This window comes from Centropristis striata, chromosome 3, assembly GCF_030273125.1.
Source record: "Centropristis striata isolate RG_2023a ecotype Rhode Island chromosome 3, C.striata_1.0, whole genome shotgun sequence".
NCBI lineage: Eukaryota > Metazoa > Chordata > Actinopteri > Perciformes > Serranidae > Centropristis > Centropristis striata.
This window is the reverse complement of record NC_081519.1, coordinates 18396379-18420531: the sequence shown is the minus strand read 5'-3', so window position 1 is coordinate 18420531 and position 24153 is coordinate 18396379. Positions and strand designations below refer to the sequence as shown.

At 39.2% G+C, this 24153-nt stretch overlaps 1 long non-coding RNA gene across 1 annotated transcript in view; it reads left to right on the top strand.

Annotated features, from left to right (window-relative positions):
- The window catches only part of LOC131962318 (uncharacterized), a 92171-nt gene that overhangs the window by 25085 nt on the left and 42933 nt on the right, over nucleotides 1-24153 (top strand). The window lies entirely within an intron of this gene.

Here is a 24153-nt window from a genome sequence, read left to right as displayed (position 1 = left end):
TTGGATGTTATAATTGGAGGAAAAAAACAAAGAGACTGCAGCTCACATCTTGCCATACACATTTTCTTCTTAACAAAGAAACTCCATGTTATGCAGAAGGTAAAGCAGCATGAATGCCATTGCCTTTGTGATGGGAGAAGTGCCTTTCCATTGGACCAGTTGCCATAGCAGCCTCCCTTCAATGATTCTAATAATGGCTGATAAGTTTGAAACGCAGTCCTGATGGTGAGGGAATGCATCTTCATACTGTCGAGGGGAGTACAATGAACAGATTGGTCGCTGCTCTGTAGATGGGGAGTGGGAGCATGGTGGAATTTTCAATGGCAGGTTGTTGAGACTGAACATGAGAGCCAACCCTTTGAAAATGTATTTCAGATTTTAATGCTACAAATCACACTGAGTCGCTCAACTGCGTTTGCTTTTAGTGCAGAGTTCTGTCAGCGACAGAATATTTGATTTGGTCACATCGATTTGTCCCCTTCAGCGCCTGCACAAGTACACAATATTCTTAAGAGTAACAATAAAAAACAAATGTCCTTTACAGAAAAAGGGAACATGATATTCTTTACTGACATTTTATTGCATTAATGCAAGCTGGAGCTAAGATCAGCAGTAAAACAAAATGCTGTGTCATTACTTCATAATGTAATGATGAATTTCAAGCTTTGTCCCCCTTTCAACTCATGAAAGTCGTGCAGAAAATGAGCACTCGTCCATTTCTTGCAAGATGTAAATTTCCTACCATTCCCTCCAGAGTAAGCCGCCTGATAAAGAAAAATCCCAGATAGAGGTTTTCATCACTGGAGTGTCTTCACGCTGCACAACTGCTCTCCATATCCAGCTCTACAGAAAATCAATTTGCACCCTTCAGAATTAACTGTGTCCAATTCCCACGGATATGTTTATTTCATTCACTCCAAATGAGATTATGGACCAACAGAGTGACCCTGAAAATATCCATAGCAAATCCATTTTCTGATGCATGGCAGAGTCTGTGTATTGCTCATAAGGTGGAGCATAAAAGTTGTCTATGTACTGTATTTCACTGTGTGAGGATTTCAATGAGAACATTTAAAGATTACAAATTCATCCTTACACATACATCACATAATCGCTTCTTTGTATGATGTGACTTCTTTTGTTTTGTTGCATAGACTGTAAATAATAATAATAATTTAAAAAAAATTGATGTAGTCACTGTTCCGTCACTCAATTGGTTTGTGGATGCTGGTTTTGATGCCTACAGATTGGCAATTTAGCTGCTCATGTCTTGGTTTCTGACCATGCTTTTTTGCAATCACAGAAAGGATTAGCTTATGCTAGCTAACAAACTGGCTTGGTTAGCAAGAGACATTCTAATTCAAAATTAACAGCCGACTCCTTAGAGTGTCTCTTACTACAACCAGAGGGATACACACGGTGCACCGTGGTAGCAATCTATCAATCACAAGGTAGGAATTGCCAAAGAAAATACTGCTTTATCATGTTTTTTACTCTAAATGGAACCATAATTCAGAAAATGGACATAATGCTGTGTTTAAGAACACTTGAAAGTAGCAATTGAGACCATAAATTCATTAGGAAAATATTTACTGAGGTAATAAATCAAGTTAGAAATAGGGTCGTTTATAGACGTCATAGACTTCTTTCTTCTTTTCTTTTTGCAACTTGTAGAGTCGCTCCCTGCTGGTCATTAGAAAGAATGCAGGTTTACGGCACTTCCACATTGGCTTCACTTTTCAGACTCGCAGGTTGCTGCTTGAGCTGCTGTTGGTTTTTTCATCTGACAGCAATGCATCATGGGATGTCAGTTTGTTTAACTATACTGAATGAAGTCTCCAAGGTCTCTACTTGATATCAATACCCCATTGAAACCCAATAGGATTGACCTTGTTTGTTTAAACTGACTGGCCTTAGCAGCTGTTTCTGGTGTTCTGCTGATTTAAATAATTAACCACTTCTCACTGCAAATTTACACAGAATAATATCCAATAGTAGCAACTAAATCCTTATAATGACTTTCATTGAAGAACATTTCTACAAGTTACCATAATACCTGCACCAATAGTCATGTTCAATACACGATGCGGCCCTAAAATTAAATTCTTTCTCAGTCTAATATGTTATTAGGATTGGAAAGACTTATTTTAGTGCAGAATAAAGGGAGAACTATTCTATCTAAAAAAGTGCATAGAACAGCTGAAAGGTAATAACTGACTATTATATTTTTGGGGGCGACAGTCTCCCTGCCAAAGCTGCTTTCATTTAATGACTAGCAGGCAGAATGAGAGTGACTATGCCTCTGGCTATTCAGAGAGCTGAAAAACACTCCCATCATACCAGGAGCAGGAGCAAACTACAGTCCCAGTGATATCTTTAAGTGCCAACAATGCAGTGCCAAGCCCTCGACCTTGAACTCACATTGTTATACTGTACATGGCAACCATATCAGATTGGGTTTTATTAAACTTAAAATGGACATTGACAATCAGAGCAAATCAGATACATTCTTCTTTGAAATGTCACTGTAATTTGCTATATAAACAATCAAAATTCCCCAAAAAGAATAATCAGTCAAGGTTAACACCGCTAAAATTACCAGACGGGCAACTGTTTTTCTCTGCAGATGAATTGCTTTACAATTGCAAAGTGACCTCAGTTGTGTGGAAACTAAATAGATGCCAAAAGTCCATCAAAGCTGCAGCTTCTGAAGATTACAGTTCAAACTGCCTCAGAGAACCAGAACAGGGCCAAGGATCAATTCCTACTTCATTGGACACCAATTTAAAGTCACTCAGAGTGATTCACTTGGCTGCAGGGTTAGGTCCAGGGGCCCTTGTAATGAGATTCATGCTGCTTCTCCCTATCTTAAGCCAGCACTGACATCCTGGATGCATTTATCCTCCACACTCACTCACACATCTCATTTGCCATTGCAGCGCTACATGGATGGTGTGTTTCTTCACAAATGGAAAGCAGTTTAACAGGAATGGCAACAAATGTTTCCGTTAAATTGTGTCGGTGCTTTCTGTCGGGGGAGAGAGTGGATTCTCCAAGACAGAAAGTAGAATTCTTGGTTCTCATTAGGGCAGTCTCCAGGCCCACCCGCTGTCGCTGAGCCTCTGAAGGCAAGGCCGATGTTTCTGTTAAAACGAAGCTATGAGCTAACATACGCCATTATGTTGGAGATTTTATTTTATGGCACTTTTATACTTGCTCTAAATTTAGAGCAGGTTTTTACTACATGATAGTATGTAGTCTTTTGATTCAATTCAAGCAAGTTTACTTTTCTTGTAGTTGATGATTTACCATTTAGGTCAACGTCAGACAACTTCTTCAAGAGGTTGGGGTAGATGGATTTGTCCGGAACTTAAAAGTAAGAACTCCGACTTTTAGTTGCGTTCCATTGGTCCATTATTTTCAGTTGGGTTAGGGTTAGGGTTAGGGTTGGATGTTGAAAACTTTCAAAGTTGAGTTGTCTGAAATGCAGCATAAGTTGGCTCATAAAATGCTACATTGTTGTCACATGATAGTCAACCAATTTTGAGATTGCGTTTCAGCCTGTGCTTTGGCCTTTTTTGCTCTCCACACGGGCCATTCACCTGCAGTCAACCAAAGCCTACTCAAACGTGATTGGTTCATTCAGTAAGATCTCCAGCCTAAACGGCAGAATATACTGTTTGTTAATACCACCAATAACAACACGAATGAGTGTTTGTCAAAATGAAAGTTTTGCAGCTCACAATACCGCATATTGTTCTAAAAAATAGCACAAAAAATGTTAGTTTCGTAAAAAGTAATTTCCTCTTGTTTTCCCACGGGACACGAACCCTGTTCTCCTGGGTCAAAGTCCTCTGTTTGTTTGACCCATCGCTTCTGATACCAAAATCTAGTCTAGTTGGCCACAAACTCTGCATTCACATATATCTGTTACTAGAGTTTATTAGGGTTATTCTAAAGACAGTGGGTGATCGGTTCTTCTTTGATGCTTTTTAATTGATATACTGTACAAACCAAAAAAGTTCCAGTGAGACAGTGCAATTAAAAGAAAGTAATGAGTTGTTAAAGCTAACTTGTGAAGGTGACTCCTATGAGGCAGAGCGCATAATGTGTGTGAAAGTCACAGATTTGGAAAACATAATTTCTACAAAATTTGGATGTTGTCAAATGTCTCCAATTGCTTGTGTGTGTGTGTGTGTGTGTTTGTGTGTATGATTACTGAGACCTGCTGAGAGCACCCCAGTGCACCCAGAGGGGTGGCAGGGGACAGATGGCAGGGAGGGACGAGAGTGGAAGCTGCCAAGCAGCATTAGTCACACCCATTACTCACAGACTCGGAGCTGGCAGACAACAAGTGACTGAGCCCCTGACGTCTACATAGCAGGAAATTCTCATTAACAATTTGCTCAGGAAGGAACAATGGGGGAGCAATTAGAGACGAGCAAAGAGGCATTAGAGAGAAGGAAGGATGAGGAGCAAGACCTCCTCTGCTGCCACTGGATGCATCATCATCATCATCACCGTCATCATCGTCATCATCACTCCTTGGCGTGAAGAAACATCGGTTTGGCTTCCCCCGAGTCTTTCTGTGTAAATTATGAAAAAAAGTGTGTAAACTGCTGCACCGTGCTTGAATATCACTAATGTATGTGGACAGTTTGAGATGTTGAAAAAAGGCTGCTTGATAGTGGCAGAAATCATAATCCGTTATTTTGAAGAAAAAGGATGATTACTCATTGAGTTTGGAAACATGCTTTTATCAAACAAAAAAAACTTTTTTGTAACAGTGAATTTTATCAGTGAATTTTCTTGAGCTATTAATATTCCACTTACAAACATTGCTAAATAAATATATAAATAATTAATAAATGGCATGTACATATACATACATTTAAATAATTATATAAAAATCGTAATTTAAATCTTAATTAAAAAAGATCAACCGTGAAAATATTTTTTTTACCAAAATCATTTTTGATAAAATATATCGTAGTGCCCCGACACAACCCACTGAACACAACTAAATGTATATTAAACATTTTGCTAAATTATATTCAACATAATCCAGTAACTTATCATTATGAAATTGAATGTGGCACAAATGTCTTGTTTTCATAATTGTTGGAACTCAAAATCATCACTGACAATAAAGTTTGATTAATAGCCCGTCACTATGTTGGAATGTTTCCGAGGTTTTGCCTATGTCCACGTTCCCGCGCCTCTTCTGTCATTCCTGAACATCTAAGGACAAACACATGCTACGCGGTGTTGATCCCTGCACACAGAAGTGTGATCTAGGCCAGGCGTTCATTTTCCACTTTTAGAAGCGTGCTAATGAAGTCACAAACAGGCCGACCCGGTGGGACGTGCTCAGCCTCCGCCGCAAAGATGGAGGGAGACTTGAGGACTAATTGGCAGCACCCTTGTTTCCAGTGTAATTGCACTTATCTAGCGAGTCACCTTCGAGGGTCATTTAGAGGCTCTGGATTAATTGAGCAGAGCGTTGCAGAGTGGAGGAGAGAGAGGAGCCAAGCGGAGCAGATATTTGGCCCATTACGATCGCAAAACTTTCTCGCAGTCTGACACGTCCGCTCACACGGGACACTTTCAATCAGTCTGCCTTAATCGCTCCTCCGCTGTGACTAACAAATGCTTGCAACAGTTTTCTTTTTATAGAATTCTTAGTGATCATTATTTCACAGCTCTACTCCCACCAGCCCACTCTAATGGGTCAGATACACCGCTTTAAGAGCGTGATGGAGTAATGATAGTGCTTTTAGCCTGCTCATGTGCAAGGGAGGATGTGAAAAACAAGCTGTAGAGAGGACAGAGAGAAATGTTTCAGGTGGGATGTAAATTATGACTATGAGGCAATGTGTCTGAGAGGGCAGCACAGTGCTATGTGCTATATGTCCGGTGTAGAAATTCACATTTCTCATCAAATCAAGGGCACATACAGGCCAGGGCCTGCCAAAATAGAACTGAGGAAACCAAAGTGTAATGAAACTCAGAGCTTGGGGAAATGGCTGTGTGTGTGTGTGTGTTTTGGCTTGCTTCAATGATAGGCTAGTAAAGGCTAAAATTCATTTTCAAGGTCACTTGTCATGTTGAAATGTGTCTGTGTAGGTAACACTTGGTCCTTGCCATGGACGGATTATGAGGAACGGGCCTCTGGGCACAGGCACATAAAAGGTCCCCCACATCTCCTAAGAGGAGCAAGACACCCAGACTGAAAAAGAACTAAGTGCGTACTTTGCAGTCATTTTATGTCTCTTTGTGGTCATGTTGCATCTCTTTACTGTTGCTGTGTGTCTCAGTGTTGCAATATTTTAGCTCTGTTGTTGCTTTTGTGTTGCTCTGTGGTCATTTTCTATCTTTTTGTTGTTCTTACCCATCTCTTTCAGTAAATTTGCACTTCTTTGTTGTCGTGTTGTGTCTCTTTGTGGTCATTTTGCATCTCTTTACTGTTGTTGTGTGTCTTTGTTGGATAATTTTAGTTCTGTTGTTGCTTTTGTTTATCTTTGTTTTTAAAAAAAAAATATCTTGTTTTGTGTCTCCTTGTAGTAATTTTCCATCTTTTTGTTGCCGTATACATCTCCTTTTAGTCATTTTGCAATTCTTTGTGGTAATTTTGCATCTCTTTTAAGTTGTTTTGCATTGTTTTTGTGGTAATTTTGCATTTCTTGTCATTTTGTGTATGATTATTGTCATTTTGCATTTGTTGTTGCTTTGCCTGTCTATGCAGTCACTTTGCATCTCTTTTTGGTCACTTTGAGTCACTGCTGTCACTTTGCATTGCTTTCCCCCCCTCTTTGTGCTCTTGTTGTGTTGTTTCTTGTTGCTTCTAGTCATCTCTTTCCGTGACTTTTACACAGGAGCCATACTCTCAGGTGCTGCTGTTCAAAATCTGCCCCTGAACTTCAGTATTTTGTTCACTCCGGAGATGAATAAGGGCTGTCTAAATCCTGTCTAAAGCTTCCTGTCACAGCAAATCCACACTGACATTCCTCTGCACAGTTATTGTACAAAATACTACAGGGCTTTATACAAAATACTATAGGAAACCAGGAAAGGAAACCTGAACTGCATGTTCTATTTTCTGAAAGCATAGCTGCTTTGCTGTTGTGGTTTAAATTGCTTCACTGATGTTTCTGTGTTTTAATGAACTCTAGCCTCAGTATGCTATGCAGCTGTATTATAAAGGGAAAATAAACTTGGCCAATTTGGTGGATAGATTTTCAGTATTAAAAAGACCCAAAATCAAACCGAAGCAAGAAGAACCCCCTCAAAAAATTGTGATCAGGACATACACAGGACAGACAGATTATGTTTCCAGGTTGTCCCTTTGTCCGTCTGTCCCATTGTCTTTAACGCAATATCTCAGGAATGTCTTTAGGGAATTTCTTCAAATTTAGCCAAATGTCTACTTGGATTCCAGGATGAACTGAGTAGATTTTTGAAGGTCAAGGTCGCTTTGGCCTTACAAAAAATGTTCTTGGCCATAACTCAAGATTCCATATGCTAATTATTACAAAATTTAACACTAATGTTTAATAGGATTAAACGATGAAAAGATGTTCTGCTGAAGCACCTTTCTGCCCATTATTCAACACTATAACTGTCAAAACATACACTTAATACCTTTTATTAAATTCCTTCAAAGTCTGCACGATATATATTGTGAGAGTCTGGGACAGACAACTTGACTGGCTGGCGAAGGAATGCAACTGTGAGGTGGTAATTCTAGTTTGAGCTCTGTGACTTTCCAACAAGATTGGTGAGATCAACTCTTCAATTCTGATGGCTCAGCAGGTCAGTATGCGCTCCCATAAGGTTGCCACTACAAAGCTTCCAGCAGTAGAAGGTGTTGCACACAGTCAGTGTCGCAGAATGCAACCTGAACGATATTATTCTCCTTTGTTCAGCTGCATGCATTTTAGCCTGGAGTGAATAGCTATTGTCGAGTGCTTGCTGAACAAACCGAGGGGCTTAACCTTCCCTAATGCTTTCAGATTGATGCATCTACTGGAGTTCTCCCTTTCTCGCGTCTTTGTTGTTTGTTCGTACAGCTGGATTACGCTGGTGTCTCTGCCGTTTGAGGGGGAGATGGATGTTGATGGGCCTGACCTTTCATTTGCGTGCTCCGCCATGCATGGCACACCAGTAGAGAGAACGCTTGTCAACATCCGGGGTGTGCGAACAATATGTTCGTGTGCTCGCTGTAATCTCTTACTAAAACATCCGTAGCTTTCCCATTGAGAAAGAGGCAGAAGACAGATGAAAAGGGCATATTTGTGTTCTGCCACTTTGTGCAGCAGAAAAAAAAAACTGTAGGGCAGAGCTTTGAACAACTGCATTGTGCAAGAGAGAGAGAGGAAGAGAGAGAGAGGGGAAGAACAAGAGAGAGAGAGGAAGAGAGAGAGAGGAGCATTGGCTGTAGCAAAATGTCAACATGATAAATCCAACCTTTACAAGAAGTCTCTGCTCTAAGCGAGCTCGTGTCCCAGAATTAATAATCAGATATATCAAATTGTTTTGGAATAATTAATTCACCATGGTCTGTCATATATCTACACGCTGGGGTCTATAAATCCTGCTTTTAAAAAAAAGTTATGGCTAATATATATGCTGAGAGCTGCCCTGTGAGATGCCCTAGGGGAGAAAAAGGTGCTTTTTATTGGCCGAGAGGATGGCGTTTGTTAAACAAGCCTCGCAAGAGCTCGGCGTATGTCAGCCCCACGTGAAAGAGAGATCAATCTCTCCGACCTGTGTCAAGCCTCTGATAGATGAGGGAAGAGGGGGAGGGGCTGTCATTGTTTCAGATGGTTTTACCTCAGAGACAGAGTCCACTCGTGCCACTGCGCAGTACACCACTGAAGTGCAGTGAGACTGGATGCAGAAAACAAACCTCAGCAGAGCTGTCAGCCAACCACTTCATCCACTATTTCAGCTGATCCCAGACTGGACCCTGATACCCACAGGATTTCTTTTCTTTACGTCTGCATCAGTGGAAACATGCCAGAATGTTTCTGTGCAGGTTAAAGGTCAAAGTGGAGCAACCAGTTAATGTATTCGTGGTAGCATGAAACAAAGTCTCACAAATGATTTAGTTTGAGCTGGCGCAGCAGAAGCTGTAATGTATACTGTAGATATATACTGGCTTTATAATCACATGGCTTTTGATCAAGCTAAATTGTTTGTATTGACTCGGCCCCTCTAAACCTTCCGCTTTATCACTCATCAGGCATCATTGTGTTATAGAGGCACATACCACTTACTCTGATCGAATTGTTCCTATAAAATTATGAGAAAATTTTGTTTTTTACAACCTTAACGTTTCATGAGCATAGTCCCTAAACAGGAATAAACATAGACGCTGAAATGTAATTATATGAGACTGGTAGAGCATCAAGCACCAAGTACATTTACTCAAGTACTGTATCTATGTGAGGTATTCTAACTTTACATGAATATTTCCATTTTACTCTACTTCCACTCCACTACATGTCAGAGAGAAATATTGTAGTTTTTACTCCATTACATTTAAAAAAAAAAAAAAAAAAGCTTTTTTAGTTTGTTTGCAGATTCTGATCATTCATTCATTTGTTCCTTAACTGCTAATCAGAATTGAGGTTGTGACATTGGGTGAGAGGTGGGGTACCCCCTGGACAGGTCAGCAGACTATTGCAGGGCTGACAGACAGACAAGCATTCACGCTCTCATTCACTCCTACAGGCAATTTAGAATTTAGAGATGTATGTCTTTGGACTGTGGGAGGAAACCTGAGGACCGGAGAGAACCCACACTGACAAGGGGAGAACAAGCAAACTCCACACAGAAGAGCCTAATTCAAACCTGCGACCCTCTTGCTGTCACCGAAAGTGCTTGCCACTATACTTATTAACTATATAAAATATAATTCAGCAAATAAATAGTGATGTATTATTATTAGGGGTGTAACGATACATGTATTTGTATTGAACCGCTTCGGTGAGGGACGTTCGGTTCGGTACATCGCTGTGCACGGGTGAGTTCCCCAACCCTTAAGTTGCGTGTGTTTGTTACGCCAGCAACTACACATGCAGCACGTGTGCGTCATGGCTACCGCTAGCGCTAAGCCGGAGCTTGAGGACCCTCCACTGACGCTTAAGTTTCCTGCTTGGGAGCACTTTGGCTTCCTAGTGAAGTATTGTGACAGACAAAGACACGTGGATAAAACGAGGGCAGTGTGCTGACATTGTTCAAGAGAGATCGGGTACGTTTCTGGAAAGACATTGAACATGCTAACGCACCTGAAATGGCACCACCCGAGTGTAAACATCACCGCGACAAGAAAAGCTCCCACCTTAGTTCAAACGCAGCTGACTTTGGCATTCAGGCAGCCTCTCCCTGGCCATTCAGATCAGGCCAAAGCAATTACAACTGCCATCAGCGTTTTTGTCGCAGCTGATCTCAGACCATATTCAGTGGTTGAAAACGCTGGCTTTAAACACATGCTAAAGGTAATTGAGCCCCGCTATGAAATACCCTCGCATCCACACTTCAGCTTCACTTCCAGACCTGTATGAGCAAGCTAAATCTATTGTTATCCAAGACTTGTCAAAGGCATGTGCAGTAGCACTCCCGACAGAAGGATGGACATCCAGAGCTAACAAGAACTACATAACTGTGACTGCCAATGACATCACCCCTGAGTGCTGCTGCACTTTACTTGTTCAAGTGTTTTGTTAAAAGCTGTGAGGAATTTATTTAAAAAAAATAATATTTCGTATATATTTTGTTTACTTGAGAACATTTTATTTAAATTATTACCAGGCAGAACTTGCAAAAATTGTATTCTATTTTTTATTTTATTTTCATATTTGTGTAATGTCACAATGACTTGTTGGTTTGCAAGAAAAATATATTTGTTGTTTATTATTTATAAGTATGCAAATAAATACCAAGCAAATTTAGGTTATCCATTTTGTTTCTATACTGTACTGAAAATAAACCGAATCGTGACCTCCAAACCGAGGTACGTATCGAACCGTGATGTATGTGTATCGTTACACCCCTAATTATTATAAAAGATGAAGCTACCCAATATCGCCTTGACCAGTTGCATCATTAACTTGATATAGCCACACATTATTGCATTATGAATTATAATCCAATAATGTCATATAGATGTTATTGTGAAATTGATCAATCTGCCTAATGAGTACTGTCACTTAGGGATGGGAATGAATTGGAAGATTATAGAGAGACCAATGTCATTATTAGTTCTGCTTATTGGTCCGATTCTTTATTGATTCCCTAAATATTTGATCAGTTTTCTCTGTGGCAAGAAATGTAGACCTGCACAGGTTTTCTGGGTCAGCTGTATGTGTATCGAGTTACAAATACACAGTATTGTTGGTGTTCTGAAGGCTGCATGACAGAGCAGTGACTTGGACGGATTCAGCCACTAGGGGCGCTATCACGCTCAATTTGGCCGGGTGGTGCTGCTTGTGACATTCTTTATTTGCTGGATGTAATTTCATTGTTGTATATTTTATCTGTTTATATGTCTGCTGGTTGAGATTATATCTCTATAGCTACAATGCATATTTCTGGCAGTGTTAACCATTACCTCTGATGGTATAAATGATCATCTTCGCCATCTTCCCCTTCTTCAGCAGTAGTGTAGATGCTCTAGTTGACGTCTTTGTTATGCAATGTGCAACTGTCAGAAAATCATGCTGGCATCGCTAAAGAGGAATTGATTGAACGTGTTGAACGTAACTTATGCTTCTTATGTAAATTGCAGCAGTCACGTCACCCTTGTAACTATTTCATTTCCGGCATTAACGTACATTAATTTACTGTTTACTGGTCTTTTATAATGCCTTACCTTGAGTTTTTTGCCCTAAACCTAAGGTCAGTGGTTTTACAACATAAATCCACAGAAACTGCAGTCTTTTTTTTTTACAACCACGTACTGTATGTGTGTGCTTTTTTTTGAGAACATGGAATTGTACAGCGAGCTTGCGAGCCGCGCCACGATATGTTAATATGTGCCGTGAAACACAAGCCACGATGCGTGCCTATGTGCCGTAATTTGTGGTACTGACACACGACCTCTTCTGCCGTTTATGTTGGAGAACTTGTTGGTACAATTGTGCCTTAAATATTTGGTAAAGGTGTTTTTCTTTGGGCCCTCTGTGGTCAACTTAATGATTAATATTAGATATTCTCTGATCCAGTTCCAATAGTGCTAACCCTTAGAGTCTATTATGAAGTTTGAAGAACAGCTTTGCTTAAGCAACACATTGTCAGGTAATTCCAGCTTGTTATAGCACACATTTTGATGCTAAACTTCCAGTTTCTTTAACTAGTGAGTGCAGTTTCTTCTGATCTTACTGAACTGTTGCTTAGAGAGACCTTTCTGCCCTTTCACTTGTCAGTCTGGTTGAGGCATTTTAGTGGCAATTTTCTCTCCGTGTACAAAACAAACCCTCCATACAAAATAAGATGCATAAGATAAGAATAAGAATGCTCTCTAACCTAAACACATAAAATGCCATTTTATAATAATAGAGATGTACTCTGAGCCATCTGGACACAATCAAGCTTTTGTGGCAGCAGATTCCAGTCGTTTGAACCGCTGTGTGTGTTTTTCCTTCAATGCTCTTTAGTGCTTTATAAGTGGTAAAACAGTCAGCAAATGAATTTAAAGGGGAAAACATAATTCAAAACAAAAATTTTTACATAATAGATTTTTTTAAATGTATATAATTTACACATTTTGATACAAACATTTGCTTTATTCAAAGGTACAATATGTAACTCATCCACATTAAAATGTTAAAAACTAAAGAGCTCCTAAAGTCCTCTAAACTAATATTTTTATAACTTGTGCACACAAGTTTTTTATCTTGTGCCAACAAGTTAATTGTCTAACCCTATCTTTGGATAATTAACTTGTGCACAAGATAAATAAGTTGTTCCCACAGGCAGGGTCCCCCAACTTGGTTAGATTTAGCGCCTTTTCAGGTCCTTTTAGTTAGTTTATTTCTAAAAATCAGTGACAACACACCATCAGGGAAAAAGCAAGAAATATATTATTGTAATTAATTCCCATGCTGCTCAGAGTAAACACGGCTCTCCAGCCAACACTACTGCCTCTCTTCCTCTCCTCTTGCACTGTGTGCAGGCAGGCAGGCAAGCAGTCAACTGGCAAAAAATCATTAAGCAATTAAGCGTTCTGTGACATCACCAATATGAAAATGAGCATATGACATCATCTGCAGACATTTAGTGACTTTTGGATCTAGCTACTTTCATTGAAACAGAGTTGGAAACAATACCCACAAGATAATTATCATGTGTCAATGGAGTCATGTCTCTTTTGTGTATGGGTCAGTGCTGCCAGAAGTTGTCAGCTCTGTTTTTAGTTTTCATCTAGTTTAAACCATATTTTTACAATAGAATTTTTAGATCTTGGTCATTTTTATCTATATATTTTACCAGGATGTTGGGTTTTAGTCATCAAACATCTGGATCTATAGTTATCAGAGGAACAAGCTGAGCAAACACCAGCATTAGCTCAGCTTGCAGCTGCTCCATGACGTCCTGCGTACGCCGACGAGCATCAAAGAGACACTGATTTTCAACATATAACTGCATTATTCATAATTATGTATATGTTGACAGATATTATCAGTCGATATTGCCTTATCAAAGCCATATCAGAATCAGTTCATATGCTGTCTGATATGTGCAGTTTTTTACACAGTATATAATGCAGAAAATGTTGCTCGGTGTGATTTAGAGCTGGAGTTAGCTTTTAATTAAAAAACCTTTTTATTTTAAATACTGGTGCATCTCAATGAATTAGAATATCATGGAAAAGTACATTTCCAGCAATTCAAGTCAAATAGCCCCAACCAATTATTGAATGCATATAGATGGACATACTGTACAGAGGCCAACATTTCCGTATTAAACATACTTTTTAAAATTGGTCTTTTGTAATATTGTATATATAAAAAGGTCTATTTTCATTCTAAGGCTTTACTATATTTTCCGCCATATTGGTTATCGATGAATTTTGTCCCTCTAAAATCAGTATCGGCATCGGTCTCAAATATCCCATACTGGTCGGGCTCTACTGTGCATTAGTATATTGTTATTATATCATTATGATAGTACTGTACTAGTACAGACTCGGGTCTGTTTGTTTTGGAGAGGAGGAGACCTCACCGTAAAAACCTCCTGAACAATGAACACTGAAAGAATCCAAACCTTCAACTCCTACAATCCCTCATGAGTTACTCCATTGCCACAAAAAAACATGTTGTGTGTTAAGTTGATTAATAATTAACTTTCGCACTGATATCAACCCATTTATTTATTCATTTAAAAAGATTTTCCCATCACTAGTTTAATTTTTAAATTGGATATCATTAAATGAACGTCTCTGTGTTCATGCAGGTTACATGGCTCTGTCGCTCCTCCATAGGTTGCGCGAGCCAGATCTATAAGGAGCTTAATGAGTGTTCACAGCTCTGCACAGCAGGGGGGCAGAGATTGATGGTTTTCATTGAGATAAAGGTAATCTTATTACATGGCCATTAATAAAACATCATTCATTAAGTGGAGTAATAAAGCTCCCATCAGTATTGTTGACTTCAACTGACAGTAAATCAATACAGTCAGGGGAATTCAAACCCTCTGTTATTTTAAGCTTTTGAAAGTAAAGAAAATCATCATTTGATACTTTTTTAGTTGCGGAGGCTTTCTACCAATCAGTGAATCTCTCCTCTCCACAACTTCTGCTCTCAACTTCAGGAGGTGTTGATTAAGATCGTCAGAGAGGAGGAACAAAACACTGCAAGGTATTGTTTCACCGTAGAGCTGTTCTTACACTCCTTTGTCTTTTATTCTAGAAAAGGAGCTTACTTTTGCGGTGAAGTTTAAAAGGTAAATCTCAGTTGTGTTTCTTCAGGCAGACTCTCAGAGGTGATGATTTCCTGCAGCAGATGAAGTGCTAAACGCTGCTTACCTAACTGTACGTGGGAGTGATGAAGGTTACCGCCAGAGAATAGTTCAGAAAATCATCATGGAAGAACGATTAAGAGATTACCCATTTTACCACGCAACACATTTATTTTTTTTCAGGCTTCAAACCACCAGTTGTTTCTCTTTTAAGAGACCGGGGATAAAAAAATAAAATAAAAATAAGGAATTTAGCTCTATCACTGAAATACGATTGTGCTTGATGGAATAGAAATTCCAAGTAGCTGGAGTGAATTTGAATTGAAGCTAATTTTATGGTTGACATAGCAATTTTTAGGCAGCCAGTGTCTGCTCTGAAGGTGAAAGCGCCTCAGAGACAGAGAAAGAGGCTTCAGAGGATCCGCTCTTGGCCATGTCTGGTTTCGTGTGTGTGTGTGTGTGTGTGTGTGTGTCAAATATGTATCTGCATGTGTGATTTCCTGCATGGGAGAGCAAGAAAAGTGGGGTGGAAAGGAAAGTGAGATTACGCGGGTAAAAGCAATTGTATGTGCATGTGCAGAGGACTGCTTCTGCTCTCTACGATCACTGCGAATCATGCTCATGTGAGTAATGTACAAAAGCACCATGGACAAAGTCTGCATAGGTGAAAGTATTCAAATGACGTACTGGTAACATCTACAGTGTTGTGACTCAGTCAAAAGCCCCTTGAATCAGGGAAATTTTAGATTACACTTAATCTCACCATAATAAGCCTCTTTGTGTCAGGCTCATAGCAGATGCTGCAGTTCCATTGTCTGTGCTGAATAGATGACAAGATAACGCCAAGCGAATGAAAGCTACAGGAAGTGATGTCACAAGCGATAAGCAATAACAAGGACACCATCAGACACCGAGCCACATAATTTGTGTCTCCATCTTTAGAAAATGACTTTCTCTCTTTTTGTCCCTGCTCTCTTCCCATAGCGTCTCTTATCTTACAGCAATAATTAAACCCACGAGGGAGTATTTTATGATGGACATATAAACCTATTTAAAATGGAATTAAAGATGTTATCACACAGGCTGGAATAATGAAATGCTTTGGGGAATTACAATCACCGGGCTCCTCTTTCTGGCTTTCTTCGCCTGAATTAAAAAGGAAACAAGCCCTCCATGTTGAAGATTACACAAGCCATTTGACTTGTTGCTCTCGGGAAGTTTGGTGTCTATGGTCGGAGCGATGAAAGATGAGTCTCTAATCATTCATTTATGCGTACGCAAGGTGTGCTCTGAAGAAATATGGCCTCTACGTCAGAATGACCTGGGGGAGTTTGATGAGGAGACACAAATCTTATTCAGTTAAAAGTAGTTTATCGCATTAATTGGCCTAGTCTAGAACTAAACTTGGAAAGATATTCCCTAATACTGACCCTCCCTGTCCTCCCTTACACTTTATTTCACCAAGTCTGTTCAATCCCTGAGTTGTCCTGTTACTGGGGATCTACTTTTAAAATGTATGTTTGGATTTCCAAACTTGCCCCCTAACAGTGATCCTACCATTGGGCTGTACATTACCACATGCTCAATCTAAAACAATTGCATATGGGTGGTTGACGTGAACTCAAATTCAAAGTGAAAAAAAGAATAATTCAAAAATATATGTCAAATGATATATAATTATATTCCCTTATATGTGAATAATTCAAAACTGAATGTGTCCATTTCTAATTCTTCACATATTATTCACTTTTTGGTGTGGTAGTCCTAAAATGTGTCCACCGGTGCAACACAATAAAGAATGTCATTATTTAATTCAGAGAATGTTGGACAGATAAGATAGATAAGCCAAAGGCATATTAGTTTGTCCCAATTATATTTCCACATCAAACATACCCCCAAAAAATTCAGAATTATGTTATTTATATACTATAAGATGTACACATAGAGACTTCACCCAAATGCCTGGGTTACGTTCATTATAATTGGTATAAAACCCAAGGAATCTTCATTTCATCCTTATAGCTGCATAATGATGATAACATTATTGTACTATCCCACACTTTTTACATACATTTTTCATTAAAATACCTTTTCCACTCACAATTCAATTTGTTGCACCACAGGACATTCCGTTGCACCATTGGACAACAGAGTACTAGTATGCCCATGTCGTGTACAAAGTCAAATTAATTATCAAACATTGTCAAATTTACTTTCTGCGTCTCTCTCTCAGGAAGTTCTCTTTCCTCTCAGGATCTTCATTCAGCCTCTCCCTAAACTTCCTAGACCTTTCCTTGGTGGTCATCTCAGCCTCTCACTTTCAACATGGAAATCAAACTAGCTTTAACAAAACAGGGAAGGAAGGTTTGAGTTGTGTTGTCCTCAAATTCTGAGGTTAAGAGAAAATGCAAAAAAGCTACTTAAATTAGTCATTAAAAGTTGCTCTCGTTAAGGTTGAGGAAGTTTGCACCCATCCATGATCTGATGTCAGCCAGACAATCAAGCAATGGCTGGAGTGCAGCCTGCCCATCAACATTAAGAGGCAGATATAGCTGGACATCTTCTGCAAAGCAGTGGAAGGAGATGTTATGTTTGACTAGGATGTCCCCTAGGGGTAAAATATATAATAGGAAGAGGATGGGACCTAGTATAGAGCCCTGAGGGACCCCACAGGTGAGGGGGGCAACCGAGGAGAAGAAATCCCCAAGCAGGACAGAGAAGCTCCCGTCAGCCAGGTAGGACGGGCCATCCAAATGCGGCCGTCCATTAACCTCCATTCATTTTTTAGACTCGGATTATATCTCTTTTGCATATTTAAACTCATTTTTCAATAAAACTTGTAATACAAAAAATGTTTGTTTACATGTTTGCTTTCACTATGTTAATTTTCATTATGATAGGAGTAAAGGAAAAAAATAAGTGAAACTGACTTCATGTTGTACTATAGGACAGTGCGTTTCACCAGTGGACATTTTCGAAATCAATGCTAGTTTGCGGCCTAGCTATATGAGAGGCATTCTTCATCCTGAGTAACAGTGTTAAGGTTTACATTATTTTCAATTATCAATCAATGTAAATTGATAAAAATATTCAGATCAATACTTAAACTGCGTTGTACCAAAGGACTACCTTAAGACGACCAGTTCCAACACTGCACGGAAATAGTAATATTATGAAAATATTTGAGACAGAATCTGTGTTTCATAAGACTGATCTTGTGTGCAGTCCACCTGCTCCAGAGATGTCTTCTGTCCTTCCTGATTCTGGAAGGACCCCTCTCAGTAATGGGGTGGTCACATTAATGCCTGTTTTATATCTACATAATGGCGTTGCTCCAGGAGGACACCAGTTTTGCGGACGAAATGTAATGTGTCATAATAACTCTACATAGGGACCTTAACACTTATATCCTCTAGATTCATTAAGTAAACACTCGTATGACAGGCATTCAAGTATTTTAATGTATTTAGATTAATTTTTCATTAAATTACAGTTGTTTTAAGATAAGTAATGCTACCTAGTACAGTTGCACCGGTGGACAAATGTCATGTTCAAAACAGAATATTTGCATGATTTGCACGATACTCATTGTTTGCAGATGGATTAGATGTAGAAGAATGAACTGCATATTAAAACATTAATTTTAATGAAATATTATCAAATTTTAGTAATATTTGTCACTGGGAACACAAAAATTGAGCGTCACGTCAACCACCCATATGTCACTCTTTAGGTTAGACAGGTCAGATTACTCAAATTGGAAACTTACCCCTTTGCCCTCTTACAATCATTGGGTTACAGACCCTTTAGGCTCAAGTTCAGGCTCGACTACCAACCTAAAGCATCTGTGTTTCATGACGTGGGATTGATGCTCATCAATCAACTATCTTTCTTCAGAATGGCTTATTGAACCTTTACACTGGAAGAGCCTGGTCTACATTATAGGCCTGCTTTGAGCATGTTACCACATGTTAAAATAAATATGTAACTGCTGGAAATAACGTAGTTATATAGGTGACATAGAGCATGATGCACAGAAGTTAATTTGTGTAATTCAAATAACAATGTTGACTTTTGGACACAACTGTCTCCAGCTTGAAAGTCCTGTATTTGGTTGACCTATCCACCATCCGCCAACCCTCAGCACTTTTTACTCTTCATAATTACTACTTTTTCCCCGTTTTCATTCTAGACTCTCCCACTGGTTCCACTCTATACCTACAGTGATATACCTCTGGATGTGATTTGATATTCTTTGTTGTTTTTATATTCTTTGATATATTGTGGGTTTGTAAACACACTTGATTGTCGTGTATTTACTTTTGTGATTGGTTTGTGTTGTAATAGCCCAGAAAAAAACAGGCGGCAACCTCTCTGGCTTAAACATGCATTCTTTCTAATGACCAGCAGGGAGCGACTCCACTGGCTGCAAAAAGAAGTCAGATTGTATAGAAGTCTATGAAAATGGATAACATAGCGTCCTTTCAGCTCCCAATCCATCCTGGGAATGCGCTGGTTGCAAAAAAAAACCCATGATGCCGATGACCAAAATGCCAATCCCGAGGCTTCAACCCTTCAAACCAATGGGTGGCATCAAGTTGTCTATGTGCAGTATCTTTGTACATTCTATTTAAGAAAAACCCAGCAGTACATATAATTTCCAAAACAAGAAGAAAGTTGGACTGACATTGTGCTGCAAATGAGCCTGAACATTTCTCAGCTTGAGAACTGTTTTTGCAGGATTTTTCAAAGCCAATAATGAGGGCGATAATTTTCATAAGCGCTCACCTTGATAGATTAATTTAGTGGATGGATGAAACAACATGTGAGGGAGTGCTGAGCATAAAAAGTCTCCTTTTTATTTTTGTACATACAAGTTCCCACATAATCAAACCTCTCCATCCTGGCCTATTACTCCGACTGGGTCATGGTAACCCCTCATGAAACTTGGTAGGCTCTGCTCCATTACCCTCTTTCAACACTAATGACACTGAGAGTTCCTCTCTGATGCACAATAATGCAGCGTTAGGAGAGGGTGGGAGGCAGTGTGCTATAGAGATAACCAGTATCTCATTAACAGGAGCACATTCAGCTCTCCTGCTCTTCCAGCGAGGGTTAAGAAATAAGGGGGAGTCCAATTTTTGTTGCAATGAAGCCGTGCAAGCATTAAAGACTAAAATAGGATTAGCTGTGGCTAATGAGTCCATGTGACCTTTGGCTTTCATATTCTACAAAAGGTAGGAGTTGCAACTTTAGCAGGTCTCCAGTAACTTGCAAACTTTATTACTACATTTATTATGCACATTAAATGCCTCAAATACCAATTATGTGAGTTTAGAGGAAATAGTGGAGGTGAGACTATCTACAAAGACACACTTGATTCTATTGTCTCCAGCAAGATGCAATCTGATATAAAGTAATCTGTCCACTTGGCTCCCTTGATGGTGTCTTATCCCTCATGGAGGCAATTTGCAGTGTCTCTGGGCTTCACATTTCCCCAACATTAACTGCACGATTAAAAACTCATTTCAGCTGTAATTCCACAGTTAAGCACCTTTTCCTCTCCTGTGTTAGATTCTCATAATCCTCCCTGTGACGTATGCCTCCGCTTTTCAGAAGCCATTCCAACCTGCCGCCGCACCAAATGTTTTAATTAAAAGAAGAAAAAGTGAGCTCAGGAAAGAAGACACCTCTAACTAAAGTTGAGAAATGTGCTTTTTTTGAAAGCGCTGTAGTTTCTAGAGAAGAGTAACAAAGAGACAATGCTTTTAGTCGTACAGAGAGAGATTTCTGAGATTTCGCTACACCAGCAGCTCACATTGCCATCAGCAGAGGAGGAGTTAACACCATTAGGGACTAAATAATGTGCTGCACTTTGCACTCAAGGACTGAGGCATCAAATATTCATGGAAACCAGTCTGAACTGGTGTTCTTTTAAACATTGTCTTCGAGTAGACACTTTCCCCTCTTCGGTGGTTCATAATTTAGTTTGAGGTTGGGTGACGCTCATCCTCGAGGCCTCGCTGAACACTGTTGACATTAAAAACTCCAAAGTTTACTTTGAGTTTAAAGCAAGTAGCATGCTGTTGGGAATCTGAAAAAAAAACAAGAGTAAAACTGGCAGGCCCCCTCCAGCAGCTCCAGCACATCGCCTCGGCAGACAGAGCTATCAATATCTTCGACTTCTTTCACCATCTGATATGTTGTTTATTGTCAAGTCTGGAACATCGCTGGATCTCTCCCTTGTACCTCTGCACTTGAAGATTCATTTAACTCTCCGAGACGGTGTGAAGTGTATCGTATCATCACAGGAGCCTGACAGACTGTGTCGGTGACCTTGGGAGCACACTGGATCTTATTTCTCACTCCGTGTCAAAGTAGGGTGGTGTGATGGGAGCTGCGATCATGGCGATGTGTGTGTGGGAGATGGGGGTCGAGGCATGGGGAGTTAAAGCCCCAGACAGAGTGCTGCTGCTCCATTCTTCACATGTCTCAGAGATTTATACTTTGGATGCAAGCTCCGCCAGCTGCAGTATTGATCCCTCCTATAGTGTATAGGTAACACATGCCCACTCTGCGCTGGAATCATACATCACCGCATTGAAAGGAGGAACAACTACCATCTCTCATAACAGAGGGGCCAGGTCATTTTTAGCCCGCAGTAAAGAAAATGAGCTGACCTGTGAGTGATGGCCATCGCACTGTGCAGCTAAGGACTACAGAAGAAGAACTTTGCAAATCTATTTCTGAGATGTTTACAGGAAGCAGAGCAATAGGTCGATCCGTGTCAAGGTCCACATCACTGCAGAGTACACAACCTCTAGCTACGAATGCACAGATCGTGTACGTGTGGAAAAAAAATTCATTAATCATTTATCTTCCTTCAAAGTTCCTTCAAAGTTTTATCTGCAGTGCATCTTTGTGAGAGGAAAAAAAGTGTCTTTCCCTGCAGAAGTCTGTGTGATAGTTTTATTAGCAGCAGATGAATGATAATAAAAGAGAATCATCAGAAATCATGGCGATCACCGCCGAGTGAGAAATTCAGCAGTGGCTCATAGAATCATATTAACTTTCCAAGTCATGCAGACATATTGATCTATGGGAAGAGTTCACCAGCAGTGACCTTCATGATTTGAGAAATATAATTAAATATGCATTATTACAGACCTTTCCAATGATGCTTATGGATGCAGAAACATTTGGAAAATGTCAGGTTCTCTCATTTCTATATTGCTGATGAACCTTCTGCTAGTTGTAGTGGACCTGAAGGAATAAACGCAGCTGAGTGGAGGTTATGCCATTTCCTATTTGATCCGCTTGAAATGATTCCTTTCTTTGTTTGAGGAGATGAAAGTTTGTTTATCCAAATAGATTAGCGGTGGCTCTTAGATTTGATAAAAAAGCAGAATACCCCCAATTAAATATTGCCAACAAGCTTAAAGGATTAGACATTCCACTTTATGTGAATTCATAAAGACATTTAATCATCATATTACCTCTAAAGAACATCTCAAGGGGAAAAATTATGTTTTTTGCATGCGAATCGTATGGCTGGGAGACCTTGAAATAACATAACAAGGAAGGGAGCAGAATAGCAGAGAAGTTATGTGATGGAGTAAACAAATAAGAGCAGTGACTGCAGAGGAAAAGGGATGAAGCTTATCAAAGAGCAGAAATTTCCTTGTCCAGTCTGTGGCAGGGTTGTAAGGTTTAAAAAAAATCTCTCTCACTCGCTCTAAATTGGCTGTCAGAAAGCTTCAAATGTGTCCCTATCTTTGTAAAACACAGTTTCCCTGCCTAAGCCTCTCTGATTTAACTTAACATATTTTTTTTGTGTTTATCAAAAGGGAAGTGAAAGTAAACATTTTTCCTCCATGCATCCCCTTTAATAACAAGGTGTGTCGAAGCTGTTCAGCCAACTTGCTTCAAGAATTCCACCTGAGTCCTTGTTAACCTTCACACTCTGGATGTACATGATGGGAATTTCCATCTGTTTCTTGTTTCTCTTAATTTCCTGCTGAGAGAGATGCAATCGCTCAGCGTGGAGATATGATCACACTGGGCACCAACGTTTGTTCGATTCATGAAGTATTGATGAATCTCTGCTATCCAGAGACAGCTGAGTCATGTTTGTCATATGGGCTATTGATATACTGCGCTGAGTGCAAATTGCTCCATGTATTCGTAAAGGGAATGTATGTGTTGATTGATTAATAATTGATTTGATGTTAGAGACGCATAGCAACAACAACAACGACAGGTTTGTAGATAACAGATGATCTTAGACAGATGCAATATGGATAACACAGAATCTGTATGTAAATCGATTAAACTGATCACAGATGAGTGGGAATCCATTGATACTGACAGAATAAACAGTCAAATACTGATTGCGTTTTAAAAAGTGACTCATTTAGGATAAAATGTCAATCAAAAAATTGATGGACTAGAAATTAATACATTCTTCGGGTGTGAACAGCATCTGAATTTAGACAAGTAATACATTTCTGACTGACACAATTTGCCACAAACATCACAGCTCTTCTTGTCAAAGAATTCACAATCAACAACAATCGCCCTTAATATAAAGGATTAATATGCAGCAATTCAGCATTCAAATGTCTAAAAATGTCTAGACCTATGTTATGGGCTTTCTAACAACAACAAATCTCACAATTTGTTTATTTTGGGTCTTGCATACCTGCAAAAACACTCAGGACTGTAAAGTAGTTCACTGTGTTATTTTATATTTTTCTACATTTGTTGTACTGTTGAGTAAAAATTGTTTTTATATTTTTCTATGTTCATCTTTTAATTTGCTTTGTTATTTACTTTGAATGTTTAAAATAAAATAATAATATAAATAATAATGATAAAATATTTAACTAATCTCTAGTTTCTTTAGTTTTCAGTACATGCAGTTTAAAAACAATATACAAAAATGTTGATCATAATCGAGATCGGACGATGTGAAAAAATATACTGTGATCTTTTTTTTTTGCCGTATCGCCCTGCTCTTCCACACAGCATAATTTATTTATTAATTGAAGGCCATTTTTCAACACAGTTATTCAGTAGAGACCTAATTTATTGACATGATATTCTAATATTGATTTAGTTTACTACAATGAGCTACTATGACTAGTGCCTACCAAGCTAATGCAGTAACAATATAATGTTGCAACAATGTTC